Raw genomic sequence first — 22,840 nt, 5'->3', positions numbered from 1 at the left:
TGATGCGAACGATTTCATTGCTGATCGCTAATGAAACGTTGTGCTCAGCGTCAGCGTTAGCATCGACGTTTGCGCCTGCGCACCACTACACACCTGATTATTTATATATGTACATGTTTGTATGTATAGTTGGCGTGGCAGATCGTCGCATTGTTAATTTTGTTGTTAATAAAAAAAATAAAAAAAGATGTTGTTTCGCAGTTTGGGCTTTTGTTGAATTTCGCAGTCTTCATTTATATTGGCAAGCAGCGCAACGAGCATCTTCAGTTCTCACAGATCGGTCCAAACGGTACGGTCTAGCAAAGTAAAGATTTTTTGAAATTGTAATTTCCAGCATAACAATTTAGTATAGTTTATTGTTTTTTTTTCTAAGAAATTTAACACTTAATTGTTATTTCAAAAATACTAAGCGGCAAGAATTGAGTTTATTTAATAAAAGAACTTAGAACAAAAACAATTTGAAACAAAAATTTTTTTCGTTTAAAGTTGAAAAAAGGTTTTTCTAAACCATTGTGCCTAAAAACATTCAAAGGACAACAACAACAACTTGCAACAAAACTGTGGATTACTAAATCACATAAAAAAAAGACAACGAAAAACAAAAATAATGAACATTTGTGCAGCAAACATAAAATTTGCTTAAAAGTTTTTAAAAAAATATTCATTGAAAAAGACTTTAAAAAAACATTTCTCAAACGCCAGATGGATTAAGTGTTAAAACAAATATATGTTTGAAGTGAAATTTGCCGCTGCCGTCTTAGTTAATTAATTTTTTATTTTCTTTTCTTTCTTCCGAAGATTTTTTAATAGATCGCCTAGAACTTTAAGTAAAATAATTTTCCTTGCTTTAAGCATACAATCAAGAATGGCGCGTGCAGTACTTTGCATGGTAAGTTTTTAAAAATAAGAAATCTTAAAAATATTGAAAATTTTATAAAAAAATTTTGAAAATTTTATAAAAAAATTTTAATAATTTTGTAAGGTTTGTAATAATTTAATCAAAAATTAGTTTTTATGCAATTTTTATTTCATTTATGCATGTACGTAAATATTTTTATTGCGAAAGTTTTACAAAATTGATTTTAGAGGTCCAGGGCTTTGAAAGATGTTCCTAGCAAAATTAAAAGGTTTTTAGTATTCTTACTCCTTGTTATTATTTTTTATTAATTATAGTTTATTTTTTATCACTTAATAAACTCTTTAATTTTTTTTAAATTATTTTAAACTTATTTACTTATTTTTTTTTTAATTTTTCCGAGGTTAATAATTTTATTTTTTTATTTTGGCTGCTAATTCATTTAATATAAAATTACCATTTGATAGGAGCAGACGCATTTGTACTTTCCAAATTTTGAATGAAAGTAGTGAAACTCTTAAGGCAAGTTTTCACCATGTCAAATTTTGTGGACAAGACATATCGACAGATTTTGCTCAATTTTCTTACCGTCTAAAGCTGGCAGATAGTGGACTTAGCAACGACTGTGTTTTCACTTATTTGACGATCAATATTATAAAACTAGCTTTAGTGAAAACAGCGCTTAAGGCGCTAAAAAAAATAATACATAAGGAAACCAAGCTTTGCTTTAGTGCAGTAAGCTCAATGCTTTCTTTAATCGTATTTTCAATATTACAGTTTTTATTTTAGCTTATTTCAAAAAAGGTTGTCTAGCAGAGTAATATAGGCAGGTCCATAGATACATGGTGGCGCCTTAACATAATAATGTACGCCCATACCTAAGTCTATACATGTGTATATACATATGATGTAAAAAATGTGCATACATACATACGTAAAAGTACGCCTACGAAAAATTGTATTTACGTACAGATGTACATATGCTTACCTTAAGCTGAAAAGGTGCCAAGTCTACTTTTTTTTTCAAAATTTAGTTTTTGATGCAGAATTACAGATAATGCGTAGCCACAACGATTTTTCGTCTCTCCTGAACAATTTAAAAAATTGGACTTGGTACCTTTTTACGTTTAGGTAACGATATCTATCAAAACTCAACTCAAAATATAGCCGGTGTTTTATTTTAATTGTCTAACACAAAATATGTACACACACTGCATTTGCTGCTGAAAGTATCATAGCTTTGTATTGTTGTTGGGTTTTTACTTTGCAGCCACATTAGCAGAACTATAAATTGCATTCTTTCGATAAGCCGTCAACGTATGCACTTTACTCAGTCAATAGCTTAGATATGTATGTAGTATGTAGTATGTCTAGTAGGATTTTGAATAGGTTTTAGTCTCTATGCGGAGCTTAGAATGGCTTTACGGTCATTTCGCTAAAATAAATATTTACATAGTTAGTATTTCTTATTTTTACAATGTGCGCGTACAATTCTGTCAAGTAGAGATTGTCATTTTTTCTGTGATAATTTTAGAATATGAGCATTGGGGAGAGGGCAAAAGTAAGGTGGAAAAATTTGTAATACGTATGACTTGATATGGCATCAAGTGATGTGCGATATGACATCATGTGATGTGATGCAATACGATGTGATATATACATACATACATACAAATGTAATATATTTATATGTTTTTGCTGGCTATTAAAAATGGTCTAATAGTTGTGCCAACGAAGTAAGAATTATTACAAAACGTTAAATCTTATGACATGCCATCAAATGATGACTGTTTAGTGCATTCAAAGCTGTGTTAAAGCCTGTTCTTTTACAAAAAAAAAATCAAGTTGATAATGCAGCAAATCGATGGATAAATAAAGAACTAATAAGTGGTCATATGAAAATGCGCAAAGGTTGGTTGTATGAAAAATGAGCAGGAAAGAATGTTACTCATACGCCATGTATGTATGTACACCTGTAAATATCTCGTAAACTTATCCATAGATACGGTGACCAGATTTCCGTGGACAAAAATCGAGACATTTCTGAAGCATCGAATCTGAAAATACAATTTTGTTAGATAGAATAAAAAAACATAACATCTTTTAATAAACATAGCTTTATTTAAGACATAACAAAGCGAAAAAAAATTAAAAAAAATTATCGCAAAAATGTATACACAAAATATGTACGGTGGTGAGAATGTAATTAGGGAAATGACATTTTAGCAAATTTTGGGCACTTTTCTCTGTTTAAAAATTTTTATTATTAAAAAAAAAACATTTAACTGAAAATTTCAAATTTTGTAGAAGAATTAGAAATTCGACGAATTCTAACAAAATGTTGATACAAATTTTAAAATTTGTGCCTGCAGTTTTGAAGCCCATTGAATTTTGAAATTTGCACTTCGTTTTTCTAAGAAATATAATTAAAAAGCACACAATTTTGATAAAACTTTGTAGAGTTTGGAAAATTTTTGTACGAAGTTTTATTTACATGATTTCTGTTATGCAACGAGCTTTACTTTCATAAAAAATAATGTTTCTTCCCTATCTATATTTTCGCCACTGTATCTACACCTTATATTCATGAACAGTTTAAAGTATTATTTTTTACAATTCAACTAAATTCAAGCTAGAATCGTTTCATTAAAAAAACCAAAAATTTAACAGTTAATTATAAAAACCTTGACAAGGATGATGACTGCAATAAGCAAGAGTACCAGTTCATAGAAGGAAAATAAAGGATGATTGCAATGTTTATGGCTCCTCTAACTGTATTCTGTGTTCTTTGTGATAGCGAAAGTGCTGCTAAATTTGTACGAAAAATTGTTTTTGTGCCAGAGTACAGGAAGACTCTTGTCAGATTAATAAAGAAAACACTGAAAAGCGGGATTTAAGCGGTACAAATATGAAAAATCGGGACACTTATACACCCCGACTTTTAAGAAGTATTCAGCGGGACAATTTTCTCAAAATCGGCACTGTCCCGCCAAAATCAGCACGAATGGTCACCGTATCCATGGAATAAAAAATTAACTCCATTTTCGGAATCAGTGAGAAATTCTGTATACGTATTGGATAGTGGCGTCCGTTGAATATTTTTCCTGTAAACCAGTGTTATTTTTCAGTTTAAAACCTAACTTAAAATCTATAACTTTGGTATCGATAATATCGATAAATGTAGAGACATATGTATATCGGCAAAAGCAGAGAGGTATATCGATAACGCTATTGTAAAATATATCGTTTAATATATCAGCGTGGATATAAATAAAAATGCCAACGCGATATTAAAATTTTAAATCGAAATATGTATACATATACATACATATGTATATCGACAAAAAAGCTTTAAGTGTATTCTCCCAAATCTACTCGCACCTAACTTGTTTGTTGCCTTCCTTTCTCACCCATTCAATTTTAAATTTTTCTTCTTTTATTTCTCTACTTTTTACTTTGCGATTGTATTAACTAAGCACCGTTATAAATCTGTCAACACATTCTTAACGGTGCTCGCATACAAATTAATCCACCTCTGCTATAAATGTTAATGCAAATTCACACAATTATTTTGTTTCATTGCAATAAAAAAAAAAAACAAACAAATTATTCACTTCCACTCGGTCAGCACAGGAACGTGACAATCAAAAGCAGTTGCTGGAAGAGAATTTAAAAATGAGAAAGAAATGAAGATCTAAATATGTATGTATGTAGATATAAACATTTAACAATTAAATGAAGGTCAAACTTTTGTCTTTCTTTTTTGATGAGAATATGGTGGCTTTAGCAGTTTTTGTGTGCCATAAAATTAATTAATAACAAATCCGGTTGCTTTATATTACTTCCACAGGTTTGTTTTTAGTTTCTTTTTTCTTGCTGCTGTCGAAATCATGGCTGCTAAGTAACTTAACTGATATTTATGTATGCAAGGTGGGCTCTCAATTTCAAAGGAAAATCCAAGCGGAATAATTCGTGAATATATTGCAAATGCAATTTATATTTACATGCTCGCATCTTATGAACTATCTATGTGAGGAAAATAAAATTGTAGCTGATGTAAAGATTAAAAGCTGTGGAACTAATTTTGTGCTCGTATGTATGTATGTATAAAAAAAGGTTTCGAAAAAAGCAAATAGAAAAATTGATGAGGATATGCATAAATTTATAGATACATATTTAGATAAATTTATCGATTATCGACTTCTTGGTAAATATTTAGCTGGAGTTATCCATCAATTTGTCGATAACAATAATACTTTGATCTAAGTACGATAGATTTATCGTAACCGGCCGATAAGTGTGTCGATCGATTTATCGCTTTCTTTACTTTGAATCTTTATTAAGATATCGAAAAATTCGTCGATAGCGATATCGGAAAGTATTCTATCGAGCTGTTATCGAAGTGTTGGTAATTGTAGTTAGCGCGTAAAAATTCCGATCTGTATATAGCGAAGAGAAATTATCGACAAAAGTTCCGATAATTTATCGAAAGAACGATGATAACAATTTTAATATTAATATCGATAACTTCGGCGATAACAGTTGTGAAAATTACAAGCACTTCGTTATATTACCGATGAATATGTACATAATCGATAAATATTTAAAGAAAGCATATCGATTAATATATCTTTTTGCATCCTAGCCGCAATCGATTAATGCCTATATAAAAGTTTACTCTGCTCGAGTAGCCTGAAAAACTAAACCGACCCTCTCACTTTTTAAAACACTTCCGTTACATGAATCATAAAAAACCCTGCTTGTTGTTTTTTTTTTTTTTTTAATAAATATGCAAACAGACACTAAATTTGTTTCGCATATTTCATCTCTAATAAACTTTTTTTCAATAGAAACACCAAATTGCTGTGCAAAATAGGACAACAACCGGATTTGCATTTTTCATTCATTTCACATCACCGATTGCCGAATTTACATTGTATCTTTTTTGACATGCAAATACACAAATGGGTGGACTCAATAAAAATATGCTAAAATGATAAATGAAATGCGTCGATGTTTTTGTATTGAATTTTATATAATAAACAGCTGACACCGTTAGTTTGATTAAGGGGGTTTCATTTATACGATTCATTTGGTTATGCTTTGTCACATATTTTTTTGTTTTGGCATTTTCAGCGGAACTTCATTTTAATGGTCTCATCGATTACATTTAGCTTGCGCTTACAACTTCAGCTCGCTGTGGTTTTTTTTTCGCTACGATTTTGATTGTATTATTAATGAAGTTAGCAGCTGACGCAGAGTTGCTTGGAGTGTCACTTGCACATGGTGTTTTACAGCAAATTGAGCAAAGTGAGCAAAAAACAAAGGGGAAAAGAGTGTGCTGCAGATTTATGCAAATCCAAGGAAGAGGGTCAAGTTGAGAAAAAAATACAGTTACTTGTTTACTTTTCCCTTTTTCTTATAAGTTGTGTCTACGTTTTGCACTTCGGTCAATGTTTTGCTTGGACTTCTTCAATCTAAAATTTATTAAAAAATAAAAATATTTATGCACAAAAATCTGCTTCAGCTGCTTGGTTATGGCAGCATGTTTATTTTCTTGAAGTATTTTGCCCCTCAATCTTGTTAGTCTTTCTTGTTTTCCGCATTTTTAGTTGTATTTTTGTTTTTTTTTTTTGGCCAATCAATTAGCAGCCATCAATGATTTGGGTACGACACCTTGGCACTGCCAAAATTTGCCAAATGATTAGTTAGCAACGCCTACTCAAGACGTGACAAGAATTTTAATTTGTTTTAAATACTTTGCAACAAAGGTCAATGTAGATATGTAACTCTGGCAATGATAAACAGTGCAAAATTTTGAAAAAGATGTTAAAAAAAAAGAATTTTATAATGTGTGTAAATATTGAGTGATTTAATAAGACCGTCGATTTTTCATACATAAAATACAAGAAAAATTTGTCGACATGATTTTTTTTTAATATTTCACCTTGTTTTCATCTATGGCATTTACATACATACATAAAAATGTACGAAACACAGGCAACACAGGATGCACTGTCTATTATTTGTAACGCGTTCATTCGGTGGCACTGGAATCATCTTTTTCACGTAGCCGGCGAGAAAAAAGTCCAATGTCAAAAGTCCAGTGTGCAATCGCAAGACCTCGTTGTCCAGTGAGAGTGCGTCCATGGAACTTCGTTCGCAATAGGGCTATTGTTTCATGCGCTGTGTGGCAAGCGACACTGCCCTGTTGAAATTACATACTGTGCAAGTAAATGCCATCTTATTCAGGCCTTAGAATGTTTGTTATCATGTCACGATAACGTTCTTTGCTGAGCATAACAGCGCTGCCGGTATAACTTTCGAAGAAGTAGCGACTTATACTGGGTGCATAGTTTTTTCTTGAATGATATGTGGTTTTGCAGTACCCCAAATGGCAGTTTTGCTGGACAACGTATTCGTTTGGTGAAATGTGCCTCATCGCTCATGATGACTTTTTTTTTGAAAAATCCGCATCAACTGTTTTTTGTTCAACCATCCAATTGGTAAATATATTGCGCTGTAAATGGTATCTAAGCTTCATTCACTTCCACTTAACTGTGCTGCAGGAAGGGTCCAATTGCTGTGCACGACGGCGAATTCAGGTTATGACGGCCTGGTACCTACACACTTTATTGCACGGATATTTTCGCGACCCATTTTCTTCGAATTTCTGCACCAAATGTCTGCTTGTTGGCTCAGCTGGCCGGTTATGTTGGTCGAAAAAAATCACCGTTTTCATAAATTCGATAACTTTTAAGCGTTGTTCAACTGAGTGTCGCTCCATGGGTAAGTTTGCCAAAATCTGTAGTACCAAAAAAAAATTTACAAAAATGTTTAACTAAATTTAAACTTTGCATCACTGCTGAGTCACCCTATATCAGGCTAATCGAAAAGAGCTTCCAAGTTCACACCACGATTTTTGTGCACTACAACCGCCAATATGAGCGCAATTTTTCAACCACCTCAGAGCATCACGACTCAATATCAATGCCAGCTAAATACCGTGAGCACTTGTTTACAAACACTTAATTGTGTTTTTTTTTATTCTCTATCAAATAAAAATATCGCACATAGTATTTGAAAAAAATATCAAGGTTGTACTTTTGTGCTTTAGATTAGTACGAGTATGTGTAAATTTGGATGTTTGTGTTTGTTGTACATAAAAAAAAAGATAAATAGAAAGACAAGCAACCCTACAGCAAAATACATTCGCAACGTAACGAAAGTGTGCAAATTCAATTATTGTATATCCACTTCTAAAATTTGCACTACCCTGCCCTCCACGATCAATTTATTTATTTATTCAATTTATTTTGTTGCAATTTTTTATTGGCTGAAATTTGTTAAATACTCAAATAATATCAATTTTGCACTTGGGCGTCAATGCATTTGATTGGTAATTTAATTAACTGACGATTTTATGGCGATTCTAAACTTTTTCATTAGCCTGCTGAATTATTTTTTAATTATTTTTTGCACTTACATACATATACACAACATACTTACCTACATATAATACTGTAATTGATTGCTATGCTTGTGTGGGCGCCATTACATTCCCCTGATTGTTTGCCCGTTTGGGTGGCTTGCTCTTATGCGGCCATTTAATTGGTTTCATTTTAAATGACAGCCGAAAGCCAATTGGAAGTTGAAAATGTGATTTTCAGCGGATGAAAAAAGCGCTTAACAACTCGCATGGCTGCGCAGCTTTAGGCTTATTAAGTTTATGAGAAAACGAAATTTCGGATAAGTGCTTTAGGAGTTTTTGATTCCTTTGAAATTTTTTCATATGCGTCCCTTATAATAAATGAGCATTCGAAGAGAATTTAAACTGAATTGATCAAATTCGTGGAAGCAGCTATTACTATTAGGCGCTCCTGAAATTGGAACAACATTCATAAAACACTTTCTATTTATATTTCAATAATTAAAATTAAAACACGAACAACAAAGACATAATTCGACACTCTAAAAGGCAACAGCTTCTTGGAAGTCGCATTCCAAAATATTTTAGCCCAACAGCAAATTAGAATTCTATAAAGTTATGCTCTCAATGTGCTTTTTTTGCTTAGAGTCTAAAAATACATACCTGAGAGATGAGCAAATCTCATGTTGCTCTCAATCTCAAAATTATTGACAGCAGAAAATTTGGGTGTGTATTAGGTCGGTATCCACACTACGAGAGAAAAAAGACAAGTTTTCAATGAACCATCTTCTTATTTGAAAGCTTAATTTATGAAGATTTTGCCATCCTGGCCTTGCTTCATAGCACACGAAATTCAGTTAACTTCATAACTTTTTATCTATGAGCCAACTTCAAGATGTGATATATTTATTATTTGAAAGTTATTTTTAGTGCTAAAAATCACTCAAATATTATGAAAACGATTTATAACATACATACTAAAATTTACATTTTTATGGTAACGCTAGTTAAATTCAGTCGGTGATTTTACTGGTGAAGGAGGTAATTTACGTAGGTCAACTTAATACTAACACCATGAGCATGCATACAGTACTTCAATATAACTAGATATTTTTTTAACTATATATCACAGCTTGAAGTTGAGGTTCAAATTTGGCTACAGCGACAATTTTTATGCTATCGAAATTCTCTACAAACAAAATTTTCAAACTAGATAGTGTAGTTGTAAACTTTTCTCGTGACCCGGCCTAGTGTATGAGCAGTGTGATAATTATGTCTAAGGTTAGGAATTCGACTTGCATTTCTACAATGAATCGATTAATTGGAAATTTTCTTACTCAGAAATTTTCTCTGAATTATCTGTCAATTCAACAACTTCTATCAGAACTGATGTTATATTTACATATATATGCACATATGTAGCTGTGACCCGATGAAGTGACTGCTAATTAAATAAGATTTTAAATTTGATTACTGACTGTCGAGTTGGAATGCAGAATAGTCTTGCCTAGGAACTATATCTTCACTACAGGAGTTAATTCTAGCAAATCGAAATATGTATAACAGAAAGACTGTGCCACTCCTTAATCGTCCGACTTCATTTAGTCGTTTTTTTTTGTTTAACTGTCATAACAGTTCATGGTCGTTTAGCAAGCAGAATTTCATCCGCACAGATTTCTTAGTATTCCAAGTGCTTCACAGAAAGCCCATACATAATTATGCATCTTCTTATATGCACAAGACATTACACAATTAAGAAGAAAAGTAAATCAGTTAACGCGGCTATCTTAACTGACCATCTTCTGGATGCGTGCGAAAACAGATGAGTAAGACAACGAAAAACAAAAATGCACAGGTACGAGGGATAAGTATGTTGTTCTTTAATTAACCTGTACTGCGCATATAATTTTTAATATATATATATATTTTTTTTAAGAATTCTTACGCAGTTCATTAAGATTTGCATAAAATTACAGAAGAAACTTTAATTGTGAAGAGCAAGTACGTGTATGTATTGATAGCTGAGTGCCATGCGCGCACTGATGTCTTTAAGGCGATATAAGACAGGACACAATTTGGCTTAAAGCTTAGATATAACCATTTGCTGTTATTGTAGATTAGGGTGAAACACCAAAAAAATTGCAGGTTTTTCACAGGAATCATTAAATTTCTTATAAATATATTAGGAAAATTTATTTTTAAAATTTAATTTTTGAGATATTTTCAAATAAAAAATTTTAATATTTTCCCCTTCGCTATACGTGGGTATTATTTATTTCAGTAAAACTCAACAAACTTAAACTCGGCAAAAAAGTAGGAGTCTTTTACATTTATTTTGATCCCCTTAAAAATATTTTTAAACTGTAACTGTCTTAAACCTCTGTCTTGTGATACATTTTGAATTAATTTAATACCTGAATTCAAGCCCAATTTTAATTTTTAAACATGTGGCAACCCTCCAACCTATAGTTTTCAAATTATCAAATGGCTTGAATTTAATTTTCTAAAGAGGTGGCAATTCTCTTAAAACTCTTTTGTCTGACACGTATATCGTAAAACATATATACATATGTATTTGAATCAACTAATTACCTTAATTCAAGTAAAATTTTATTTTTCAAATAGGTGCCAACCTTAATACTTGTAGTTTGGAATAAAGCCCTTTCAAAACCATTTAGATTGATATTCAAATTGTACCTAATAATTTTTTTCAAATTACCAAATGGCTTGAATTTAATTTTCTAAAGAGGTGGCAACTCTCTTAAAACTCTTTCGTCTGACGCGCATATCGTAAAACATATATACTATGTATTTGAATCAACTAATTACCTTAATTCAAGTAAAATTTTATTTTTCAAATAGGTGGCAACCCTACTGCATGTACTATCTAGTTTTGGAATAAAGCCCTTTCAAAACCTCTTCCATTCATATCCATATTGTAATATATAATTTAAATTATGTAATTGGATTTAATTTTTTAACAGCTTACATATAATAATATTCTTTAAACACAAATTTTGTTTTCAAAAAGTGTGTTTCAATGGCAGATAAATTTGAAAAGCTACTTGGGAAAATGGCACAAAATGTTCAAAGTAAAGATTTTTTAACAATCTTTCATTTGACACCCAACTTCCAATTTTTCTTATAGCTTGTGATTAACTAATTTAAATTTGATTTTTTTTTAACTGGTGGCAGCCTGGTGCTAAGTTCCAGTAGTCTGCCGCAAATACTTTCTGAGATATGCAGTATTAAAAATTCCGTTTGTATAAGAGGTGCCACGCCCCCATTTATAATCGAGTTAAAAGCTATCCTATATTTTAAGTTGGGCCAACTGACACCAGTATGCGAAATTTCATGATGATCGGTTGAGCAGCTAAGGCGTGAAAGCGTGACAAACAAACAAACTCACCTTCGTATTTATAATATCGAGTAAGAATTTCCAATGGAAAATCTGAACCCTTGTTTTTTTGTATGGCGAGTGATGCACCCTATTGTACATATTTAGTTGTTCTTATTTTATATCTACCTTATGATTCTGCTAGGTCTCATGCGGTCTGTAGATAATGTAAATATGATAATGGTCATACCAACTGACCGACGGACGAACGGTGGGGTGACATTCCTCCTCCAATTCATGCATGAAATTCCTGCTATTTGTTGATGCTCTTTTGCGGCTGTTGTGGCTGTAGTTAAGCTTACAGCCTCACTACCTTTGTCTTCTTCAACTTGACAGCAAATCCGTTGCTGACTAATGTTCGTGAAAATGTTTTGCGTTTGTGGCCTACGGAGCGCAATTTACGCATAATAATTAAAGCCACACCATCGCAATTTAAGTGCAGACGTGAAATCATGTCAAAAATCAGACAAAAAAAAAACGCCAGTAAGTAGTAAAAATATAAGTTTAAATAAAGCGACAAAGTTGGACATTAGCATTGCTATCGCCGGTGCTGTGCCTGACAGCATAATTTAAGTTGGCAACGTGCGTGCCTGCGAACGTGAGGAGTCGCACAACAAAAAAAAAAATAAAACACAAATTTAACAAAAACACGCGCGGTCGAGCAGTTGGCGTGCAACAAACAATTCTAAACTCTACACCACTTTTCACACTTCCGCCTGTTTTCGGTGGCAGTCACGCCTTTCTAAATTGATTAAAAATGAGCAATTCTAACGCTTCTAATTTGGGAATTTCTACAGCCAACGGTTAGCTTCTTTCTTCGTCGCCTGGCAGGCAAAGTACTACAAACTTTGCCAGCTGGCGTAAGGTCAAACACCCGCGTGCGTGTGCGCGCCCAAAGGCACGCGTGAAAAATGTTGGTAGCTAAGTCAAGCTATTGGCTGACGAGTTGCATATTTAGGGCGAGCAAAAAATTTTTGATTGCCTGTTTAAAAAAATAAAATTTTATTTTTTTTTCGCAACAGCATCCGTCCATCAAGCTACCAAGCTCAGACAGCAGATGCTTATCTATGGCACTATAAATATGATTTAATATAATTTTGTTTATTTGACAACTACGAGCGCAATAAACACCTACTTACTATGGAAGCGTTGAGTAGTTGATGAGCACTTATGCTTGACAAATTTATCATCACGTGCGAACATTAATTCATTAAAGCAGCAGACAATTGTAAATAGTGGCCATAACAACAAAGCAGCTACAGCGTGCAGCAAATCATTACTAAACGGTATTAATGACCGCATAATGGCAATAAATTGTAATTAATAATTTAGAGCGCTGCTGGGCATCGTACTTGTAGCCGTTCGTCAAGCACCTAATTGCTGGTTAATTTGGCATTTATAGGCATATATATATCTATTTCGAGTTCAAATGACTCTGCAAGTACAATTTTCCGACAAAGCGATGTAAGAAAACCATTTATTTTAGTTGAAGCGATATATGTATGTATGTACATACAGTGTCGGCCAAAAGTATTAGCACAGATAAATTTTTTCAATGTACGCAAAACTTTTTATTTTAATTTATTTTCGCAAATTTTTTTATAAAAAATACAACAAGAACTGTACAAATAACATCTCTAAACTTTGTGCAAAACTCAGGAAAATTCAACAAATTTACGCACTCGTTTGCGACTTTCTAATCTAATTATAAATCACTATATTATTATAGAAATTCTAAGTATGAAATTTTATAGTCCATTAAATTTTTGGCAATTTTTTGAGGGCGGTGTTATTTTGTATGACACTTTTTGTTGAAGAAACTGTGTGCAAAAATTGCCAAAAAACAATGCGATTTTTTAACAAGTTCAAACTTGCACTTTTTCATAATAAAATTGACCGGGCTATATTTTTTGAAAAGAAAAATGTATGTATGTATATGCATTAGATCCCGGTATGTGCAAAATAAATTACTAAGGAATAAATAGGTTGAAAAATATAGAACTCAATTTTTTTTGTTCTTGCTTGACGCTGTAACCGTCTAAGCGTAAATCTGCCAACGACTTTTTCTCGCGGATAATCCAAGGGCCATTCCATCTGATGCTGCCATTATGAGTGGCTTAAAAGGCGTATGACAGCTAAGTAGACTACCTGTCGGCTGCCTCGTTTCGTAAGGAACGACTCGGAGAGGCCCTTCCCAATTCTGAAGTAGATGGCGGTGTTTACGCAGACTTATTAGTCTAGCAGGGAAATCCAATGCAGACATTGTGGCGTATTGATATATTCTTTTCGTGCTATCGATTGGACAAGCGCCGCCTTAAACGTCGGTTGACTGGCATAAGCTCATCTTACAAAATTCGTCAGCTCCAGCAACTTTTCTGTGTCCAGCCCGAAATTACGATTCGTACCCCCATTGGGGCTCGGTTGCATTTGCTCTATTCGTTTCAGTGCAATTCTGTAGGTTGGGGAAGAATACTGTGCACTTCGGCCGATAAGTCCCCTATAGGGATATGGCCTGGTCTTTAAAATCTTGCGTAAGTCACCTAACTATCTAATAGAATTTTCGCGAGTTCTATTGGGTTCGTTGAAACTCAATTACCTCTTCTGTGGTGGTACAGAGTGCGCGGGAAATGTTATCCCACTGTTCGCTGGTGTGGAGTCAGTAGCGAAGTTGCTTAATTGTTTTGCTAATTACACAGCTTTTGCTGCACAGAGGCAGTTACGCATCTTGGCTGTGACGTTAAAGCTGTGCGAGAAGTTTTTGGGTCTCGGATCGTATATCAAATTCGAAAATGAGTCTTCTATCTATCAGAACTTGGTCCATTTGGTTTATCGGTTTTCGACATGGAGACAGCTTGAAGGATCTTCTTATGAAGCAGCGAAGTTCATCAGCCTCATTCCGTTATCGGTCGCATCATAAGGGAGGCTGCATTTTGCTACATAAATATTTATAGCTAAAAGAGGTACGCACTGCGACATAATTATCCTATTATGTGTTCTACTTATCATAGCACCTCATACCCAGAAACTAAAGAAGAACTTTTGGGGATAGGAGTGTGCTGCTCATCCTTTGGCCACATTGCGCCTTTATTCTTCGCTCGTTTCTTTGCTGTTACACCAACGCAACTCAGGTCATTTAATCAGATAATTAACTCATACAGATACCCACATAAATAGTGTAGTGTTCCATGCGTATGCTCGTGATAATCCTCGGTTTCCATTAAGGTAGGCTTCAGATTTTGGCTTGGCCAAGTTCCATTGTGCCTTGCTCATGTTATTCCGCCAATCACATTATTACTTTCCTGAACTGCAAGAAATATTTCGGGCCTTGAGGCCTCCTGCATGATACCAAAATATCTGAGTGTTGTGGTATTCAGAAAGAGCGCTAAGATTCCGGCTGCCTTCGAAAGGACAATGATTAAGCCTAAAAGGATAAAAGAGCTATGAGTATCGCCTGACTGTCTCTAAAGATTAGGATGCTCTTGTTTCGGTAATTTCTTCTTAAGTTTATGTCTACACACACACTGATGGTGAAACCATCGCTTAAAAATGTCCGGAAATTTACCCATATGTATATGCCTGTCTCAATGCCTTCTGGAATTTTGGAGTCTGCTCTGTACTATTGCATCGAAGTTGCCTGCATTGTCCTTTATGGATGGACTTACTAACTACGCTGTAGACCAATAAGTTATTTCCCCTTGAATTTTTTTTTTCATTTTTAAAAAAATTCCTTGATTTTTATCGTTGCAATGCGACATTTAAAATGATAATGCAGATGATTTTTGTCGAGTCGAAAACAATTCAAATAATTCTCTGCCAACGACATTGCTATTGGCCTGAATAGCAAGACAAAGAAAATGTAAAAGTGTCAATGCTAATCACTGTTTTAAACGAGCAATCCATAAGCAAATGAGCAAAAGTGCACAAAAAGACAAGTCGAAAATCTATAGAGCTTCTATTTAGTCAACTTAAGATATACTAAGCAGTAAATAACAACAAACAATGATGGGTGGAAAATACAAATATGCAACACTTAAATACAGATAATACAGATGCTTAATAAAAACTGGAAAAAATTGTGAGCAGCAGAATGATGAAAAGACAAGTTTAAAGCGTAAAGAAGAAGATTCACGTTTAAAAGCGGTTCTAAAAACAAAAAAATAAATTAAAAAATAAATTGAAAAACAAAAGTTATTGAAAAAAATTATTTAAAAATCACAATCGTAAAGAACAGTGACTTATTGAGTTGACTAACCGCTTTTTTGAAATATAAATATTTGTGACTTGTGCTTAAGCGCTAAAAACCCAAAGCACCAGCTAAATATTTGCCAGTAGCCCTAGAGCGCGCCGTGCAAGGCAGTGTCATATGCCTATAAACGCAGCTAACCGACTGGCTGTTTGGCTGGCTGGTCTTGAATAACTTGTGCCTCTTTTTTCCCGTATTTCCTTACCATCATTCAATGAGCGCTAGACACAAAAAAAAAATACAAAAAGCTATCAGTTTCACTTTCAAACAGATTTGAGGTATTGGACACATGAAAAAAAAAATAAATCAGATATTGCATATACATGCATGCATGCATATGTAGATATTGTCTGCTAGAGACCAGGTACACACACACACACACACACACCCACAGAAACACATAGATTGTTGCCTAAATACTTAAATATTAGTTAATCGCGGTTTGATCATCACTGGCTTGTCCACTCATCGAGCGATCGATCGAACAAATGCCGCTTGTGCAGTTATTTGAGTCTATGTGCGTGTGTTGGTGTGTGTGTGTTGCTGAAGGTCGCTTTGTCGACAGTAAAAAAATATTATTTTATTATTGATATTTTTTTGTTTGTTTTAATGCCAAATATGCTTCTTTTATATTTATTTTTCTTTCTCTCAAATTATTTGCATTCACGCTTTCTCGTCTGTAGGTTGTTAGACACGAAAATAGTTGATGACATCAGCTGTACGAAAAACATTTTTGGTTAGTCAGTTTATGGTCAAAGTCATTTTGTGCGCAAATGAATGAAATTTTGCTTGCAGCATTGTCCATATATGGAATTTCGGGCTTGCAATTTAAGGTCTTACCTAAACAAATGTAAAAGCATTTAATTGCTGAGAAATTGTTGAGTCAGCGGTTAAGAGAGAATATTCATAGCTGTGACAATAAAATTATATTTGTACTTATGTATCTCTTCCTTTGATAGAAAATGAGATAAAAAGAATGCTAAACTTGATTTTTAGGAGGGAGTAAAAACAAAAAAAAAATATTTTAAAGGCGCAGTGAAGCACGCCGGGTATTTGCTAATATTAATATAATTCTCCAGCAAGCGAACAATTACACAAATTTAAAAAATTTTTTTTTGTTTTGCTTTTACTCCATCCTAAAACTCTTATAAAAAGCTCAAAAATAGAATAGATTTAAAGAACTTGATAGAGTGAGATTTCTTAAACCAATTTTCTATTTATAAAGAATTCTTTATTTTTTTATGAGTGCCTTCGTTTGGAAATTTAAATATTTAACTGAATTAAAATTTTCAAATAGGTGGCAATCCGTTTCAAAAATATTTTCGCCAGTAAATATTCTAAAACCTTTATTGCAATATTGCAATATTTAATTTATCCTGTCTATTATAATAAATTCAAATTTTCAAACAGGTGGCAACCTTCAACAAAACCATATTCTTAAACCTCTGTCTTTTGAAAGCCAGATTGCACTATTTACTTTATCTTTTCAATTTACTTAAACTGCTATTTCAAAACAGGTGGCAACTCTCTATTTTTTCATCTATATTTTAAGTTAGACCTTTAGCAATGCATTGGCGAAAACTCCATTCAATTCCTTCCATTAGTTTTTGAGTGATGCGCGTACAAACACACAGACAGACAAAGATTCTAAACATTCTTTGTTTGGTTTCCGTTGCTCTAATAATTAACCGCCATATTCAGTTTTGTTCCAATTTATATGTATAGATCTAAACAAATTTTGAGTCACATAAATCTAAAAATGGCAACAAGCATCGAAAGCCTAAATTTTCAGTCAGTTTGAGGTTGTTCTTAACGCTATTACCGTTAAACACTCGGCGGAAGGTTGTTTCAGCATGAAGCTCACAGTTCCGTAAAGTAATTGCATTGACTTGGAACCACCCTCTGTTTGTGTTTCCACATTTATGGCGGTTAAATTGCGGGCAAGTAAAAAAATTTATTGGAAGCTCCTCGCTGTCGTTACAGACTCAACATAGCGATGAGTAGTCGGGTCTAAACTGATGCTGTTACTGTGCCTGAGGCCTATCAAAATGTGCGCTAAATTAAAGTTAAGTTCACCATGCCTACTGTTCAACAATTTTCCTATATTAGGGGTACAGGTGTGCATCCTAACTCCTTGAAGCCACTAAGCAGTCATGCCAGACATTCTCTGTTAATTTACCACAAATTCCCAATGACTTTAACGTTGAAGCACTTGACTTTTTTTGATTCAAAAGCAAACGTTATTTTATATACATATTTACATGTACTATTTAACATTTCATCAGATACTTTCGTTCGCTTTTTGCATTAAACACCAGTTACAATTGCAAAGACTCTTTCTTAATCAGCGCTTGAATTGGTTAAAGGGAGAAAAATTTCAAAATTGTTCTAATAATTTTTAATAACACCTTAAGTGTTGATGTTTAAAAATTCGCGTTGATTTTTGAGAATTTTTCGCTGGCTGTCCTACGCATTTGTTTTTATATAAAAAAAATTCTGAAAATTTTGTATATGGAAAAAATGCGTAGGACAGTCAGCAAAAAAAAAAAAAATCTCGAAAATCAACGCATTTTTTAGAGATTTGAAATTTGCACATTATTATACTAAAATTTAATGGGCTATAAGATTGCATACCTGAATTCTTTTTAGAAATTCGTATTAAAAAGTTCGAGATTTTGCTTAAAATTAGCAGATTTTTCTTAATTTTTGTACAAGTTATCATTCTGGGATTTAAATGGAGTTTGCTAAAATATAAGCCATATTAACAAAAAATTCAAACATTGCCAATATTAACAAAAAAGAGCCGTTCGCTCAATTTTGGGAGTGACTGTACATAAATAAATATGTAGTGTTCTTGTAAGACATCTTGCAACTCAGCCAATTAGCAACACGCTATATTAAATATTTTTTCCAAACTCCACATCCGGCATCATTCGCTAAAAGTTGATGAGCTAATTTTTGCTTGATTACAGTTGGTTACATACGATTTGTGATTCCATTGAACCTTCCAAAATGTGTTTATGTAAATTATAGAATCTAACACCTTTTTTGTGGAGCGCTTTGTCAGCTGCTAAGTGCTCGTAAATTTGTAGTTTTTATTAGCAACGGAACATATTTTAATATTTATATTAGTGGGTGCGGATAAGCGTGAAAAACTCACCGTGTGGCCATAAATAATTTGCTACTAGATTTTAAATCAACTAAAGTGTCATTGTACCCAACGTATATTGTTGCTAAATTAAGAGAAAGCCGCATTTACGGAGAAATTTTATTTAGCTTTTGTTTCCTGTTGAGTTAGTACTTAATTGCTTGTACACTTTCATAGTCTTCATATAAGTATTAACTTTTCTCACAATGGTCCGAAATTCTGCTTTGATAAAAATTTATAGCCTTTTAATGTACTTATGCAGGTCTATGCTGAAGCACCTACATATGCACACATATACATATATGTATATTTATATGCAAGTTAAGTCAGTTTCATTAACTCAAAATTTATGCGCAATCCGTTTTAAATTCTGTTATTGTTTTGACTGTCAGAAGCATTCATATGCTGATGGCTATTGTTGTGAAGTTTTAGCTAGTCTGCAAATGCATAAAATTATTATGCAACGCATGCTCGTCGTTGATACATAAATATTTATACGAATGCCCACACACAGATACATATTAGGCATCTACGCATTGCAGTATTTAAACAAAGCTGTCGCCCGCCATCTTAGACGTACCTTAATATCTATTATAAGATGCTATGGGAAATAAAGCTGCTGTTCTTATTTGATAATCTAGTTTTCATAATAAATATGATAAAGTTCGTTTGTTGTACATTATCTGCTTTTGATATGATAAAGTAGTTTTCCATTTATTTGTAGATGAAAGAATTTTAACTCAAACATTTAGTTAGAGTTTTTTATTTGAGCAACAGTTACCAAATCAAAAATTTTTAGAATATTTGCCTTTCTAGTTATCTGTCTGTATGTTTGTACGCGCATCACTCGAAAATGAAGGCATGAAATCGAATGCAATTTTCATGGATGCATTGCTTGAGATCTTACTTAAAATATAGAAGCAAAAAATTAGAGAGTTGCCACCTGTTTGAAAATTGCAGTTTAGGTAAATTGATAAGACAAATTAAATATTGTAATACGGCTGTTAGAAGAAAGAGATTTAACAAGGCCCACAGTCGACAACATTTTTGAGGGAGGTTGCCACCTTTTTGAACATTATAATGTAATATAATCAATAAGATAAATTAAGTATTGCAATATGGGCATCAAACTAAGGAGGTTTAGGAAACTTTACTGCCAAAAATATTTTTAAGGGGGTTGCCAGCTGTTTGACAAATTTAATTCGTTTAAAATGATAAAATAAATTAAATATTACATAATTTTATTTTTTATGAATGAGGCTATAAGAGTTTTGGCAGGGAGTAACAACAAAATGCAAATACGAAGACCCATACGAATATGAAGGCGATTACTTACAATACAAATTTCTGCCATATAAAACGAACTAGAACCAAGGCGCACCCATTTTCTTAAATTTTTTACCTTTCTACATATTTTAATTTTAAAAGTTAACTAAATTTTCGCTCTGTAATTTGTAAGCTATATTATACACACTCATACATAATTTATTTTACTTAAGTATTTTTATTTAAACAATATATGTACTTGAAATTCAAGCATTTTTATTTATTTAATTTTGAGAAATTCGTTAAACTTAATCAAAAATATTTATAAATCTTTCATTCTTTTCTTTTCTTTTTAGGTAAGTAAAAAATGCTATTTTCATTACCTACCTCCATAACAGCGATATTGATTAAAAACATGTATGTATGTACACAGATATTTTCTTTTGCTTTTTTTCCGCCCATCACTTAAACTGAAATTAAATAAATTCACATAAATGCACTCAAGTGTATTGAAATTAACCTCACAACGGACAGCTGATATTGGCATTTCAGGGGCATTTACCGCAGGAGAGGCATTACGAAAAAGAAGAAAATAAAATATGTAAATTGTATATTTATTAACTTTAACCGGCAACAAATTTCACTTGCACGCGTTCATGGTCAAAAGTGTTGCATAACCTGTTGTTGGTACTTCGTGCGGAAGAATATACAAAACTTGTAAAAACTTGTAAAAAAGCACAGTTCAGATGCGTTAAAAACCAGTAGAAGAAGCAAAAGAAGAAGATACGCAACCACGCAACTCTGTGTATCATGTTGCCGGGTGGCATGCAACTTTTTTTTTCTTGCTTGCAATGCATACACAGACCGTGTACATATGTAAGGTATATATGTATGTACATGAACATGTATTTAGTTATGCAGTTGGCATGCTGCCACGCATCGCACAGCACTTGCCATTGCAACAATGCGATATCGGGTGCGGCTTTGACTGCGAAAGCCACACATTTGCATTCGTTGTGGCCAAAACTATACCTCATTAAGGTCAAATACGCAGCGCAAACGCAGTTAATCTTCCGTTGCATAGCAGTTAGGTGGTGTGCGGTGCTGAATACCGATAATTTGCTCTGTTATTCCAACTTTTTTGTTTTCAAGTTTAAATTTTTGTTTTGTTGCTTTTCTTTTTCGTGTTAATTCAATGTTTGCATGACTGCAGCTTATAACTTTGTAAAACTGTCAAGCAAAAAAAATAAAAAAAAAATCAAAACAAAGTTAATATGTATACATAATGTATATGTACGTAAATATAGGTAGGCATACATATAATTAGTTCAGAGAAAAATGTGCTCCAGTGACCTTCAATTTAAAACTTGAATGCACACATTTGTAACGCTTCATTTTAAACAAGTTTAATCAATGAATTTGCATGTACCTACCTACTTACAACAAATGTATGTATGTATGTATGTATGCATGTAGGTAAATCTGTAAGACATTACAAATCTCTTCTTTTTCTTAGTCAGCCCTCTATGCAGCCTCGAGAAACCGGCTTCCGAAGTGGGCGCGCAACGCACATCATTTCAAGTGGTTCAATGTAAATAATATACCTACATACATATGTATGTACATACAGTGACTCATACTAATGACCACGTGTTGATTTTTTTTTTAATATTTGTAATATTTTTCGAGCTACATCTATTTTTGTTATTTTTCTATAAAAATACTTCCCTGCTTTAAACAAAACCATATGAAACACAGTTTCAAACTTTATACAAAATTTAGGAAAATTAAAAAAATTTTCATATAAATTTCACATAATTTTATGGGATTTCGTTTCTTCCAAAAATGTCGCCTTTGATTGCCCCTCTCTCTTTTGTTTTCGATTCTAAAATAAAGGCAAATGGTGAGAAAATTTTTGTGTTCGTTTCTTAAAATGTCACATTTTAAACTTGCACTTCATTAGACTAAATTTGTATGGGCTATAAAACTGCATACCTAAAAATGTTTTAAAAATTAAGATTTAAAAGTTCAAATTTTGATAAAAATTTTTAAATTTTTTTTTAGTTTTTAATAAAGCTTAAAACTGTGATTTACATATATGATTTTGGTTAAAGCTTGGGCAATATTTTAACAGCGAAAAAGCAAGAAAAAAAATGAGCTCGAAAACATTATGAATATTAAAAAAAAAAATATCAACACGGTGGTTACTTGTTTGAGCCACTGTACATATGTACATACGTATGTATATGAATAGCCAACCCATTGAGCTGGCATGATGTGAGGCAGTGGCCGATCACGTACATATTAACGACCGCATTCCCTGGCTTAGCGTTGAGTTAGTGTCACAAATTCTAGCATGATTTTGTGATGTATGACAATTTGTAATTTCAACTTTTTTCAAAAGTACCATCAATTGCTGCGCCATCACGTGAAATGCACATTTTCAAAACAGATTTGCTTGTTCATCGCCAGCAAATAACTTTTTTGCGATTTGATTTTTT

The 22,840-nt window shown here is 32.9% G+C and overlaps 1 long non-coding RNA gene across 1 annotated transcript in view; it reads left to right on the top strand.

Annotated features, from left to right (window-relative positions):
- The first annotated feature begins 269 nt into the window (after positions 1–269).
- The window catches only part of LOC118746338, a 65,079-nt gene continuing 42,508 nt past the window's right edge, over positions 270–22,840 (top strand). The window contains exons 1-2 of the long non-coding RNA XR_004993822.1: positions 270–323; positions 799–889. This is a non-coding gene — a long non-coding RNA (uncharacterized LOC118746338). The remainder of the gene's footprint in view (positions 324–798; positions 890–22,840) is intronic.

The sequence above is a fragment of the Rhagoletis pomonella genome, unplaced genomic scaffold (genome assembly GCF_013731165.1).
Source record: "Rhagoletis pomonella isolate Grant_MI unplaced genomic scaffold, Rhpom_1.0 Rhpom_scaffold_00010, whole genome shotgun sequence".
Taxonomy (NCBI): Eukaryota; Metazoa; Arthropoda; class Insecta; order Diptera; family Tephritidae; genus Rhagoletis; species Rhagoletis pomonella.
Note: the sequence above shows the minus strand (reverse complement) of the source record. Positions and strands in the feature narration are given on the sequence as shown.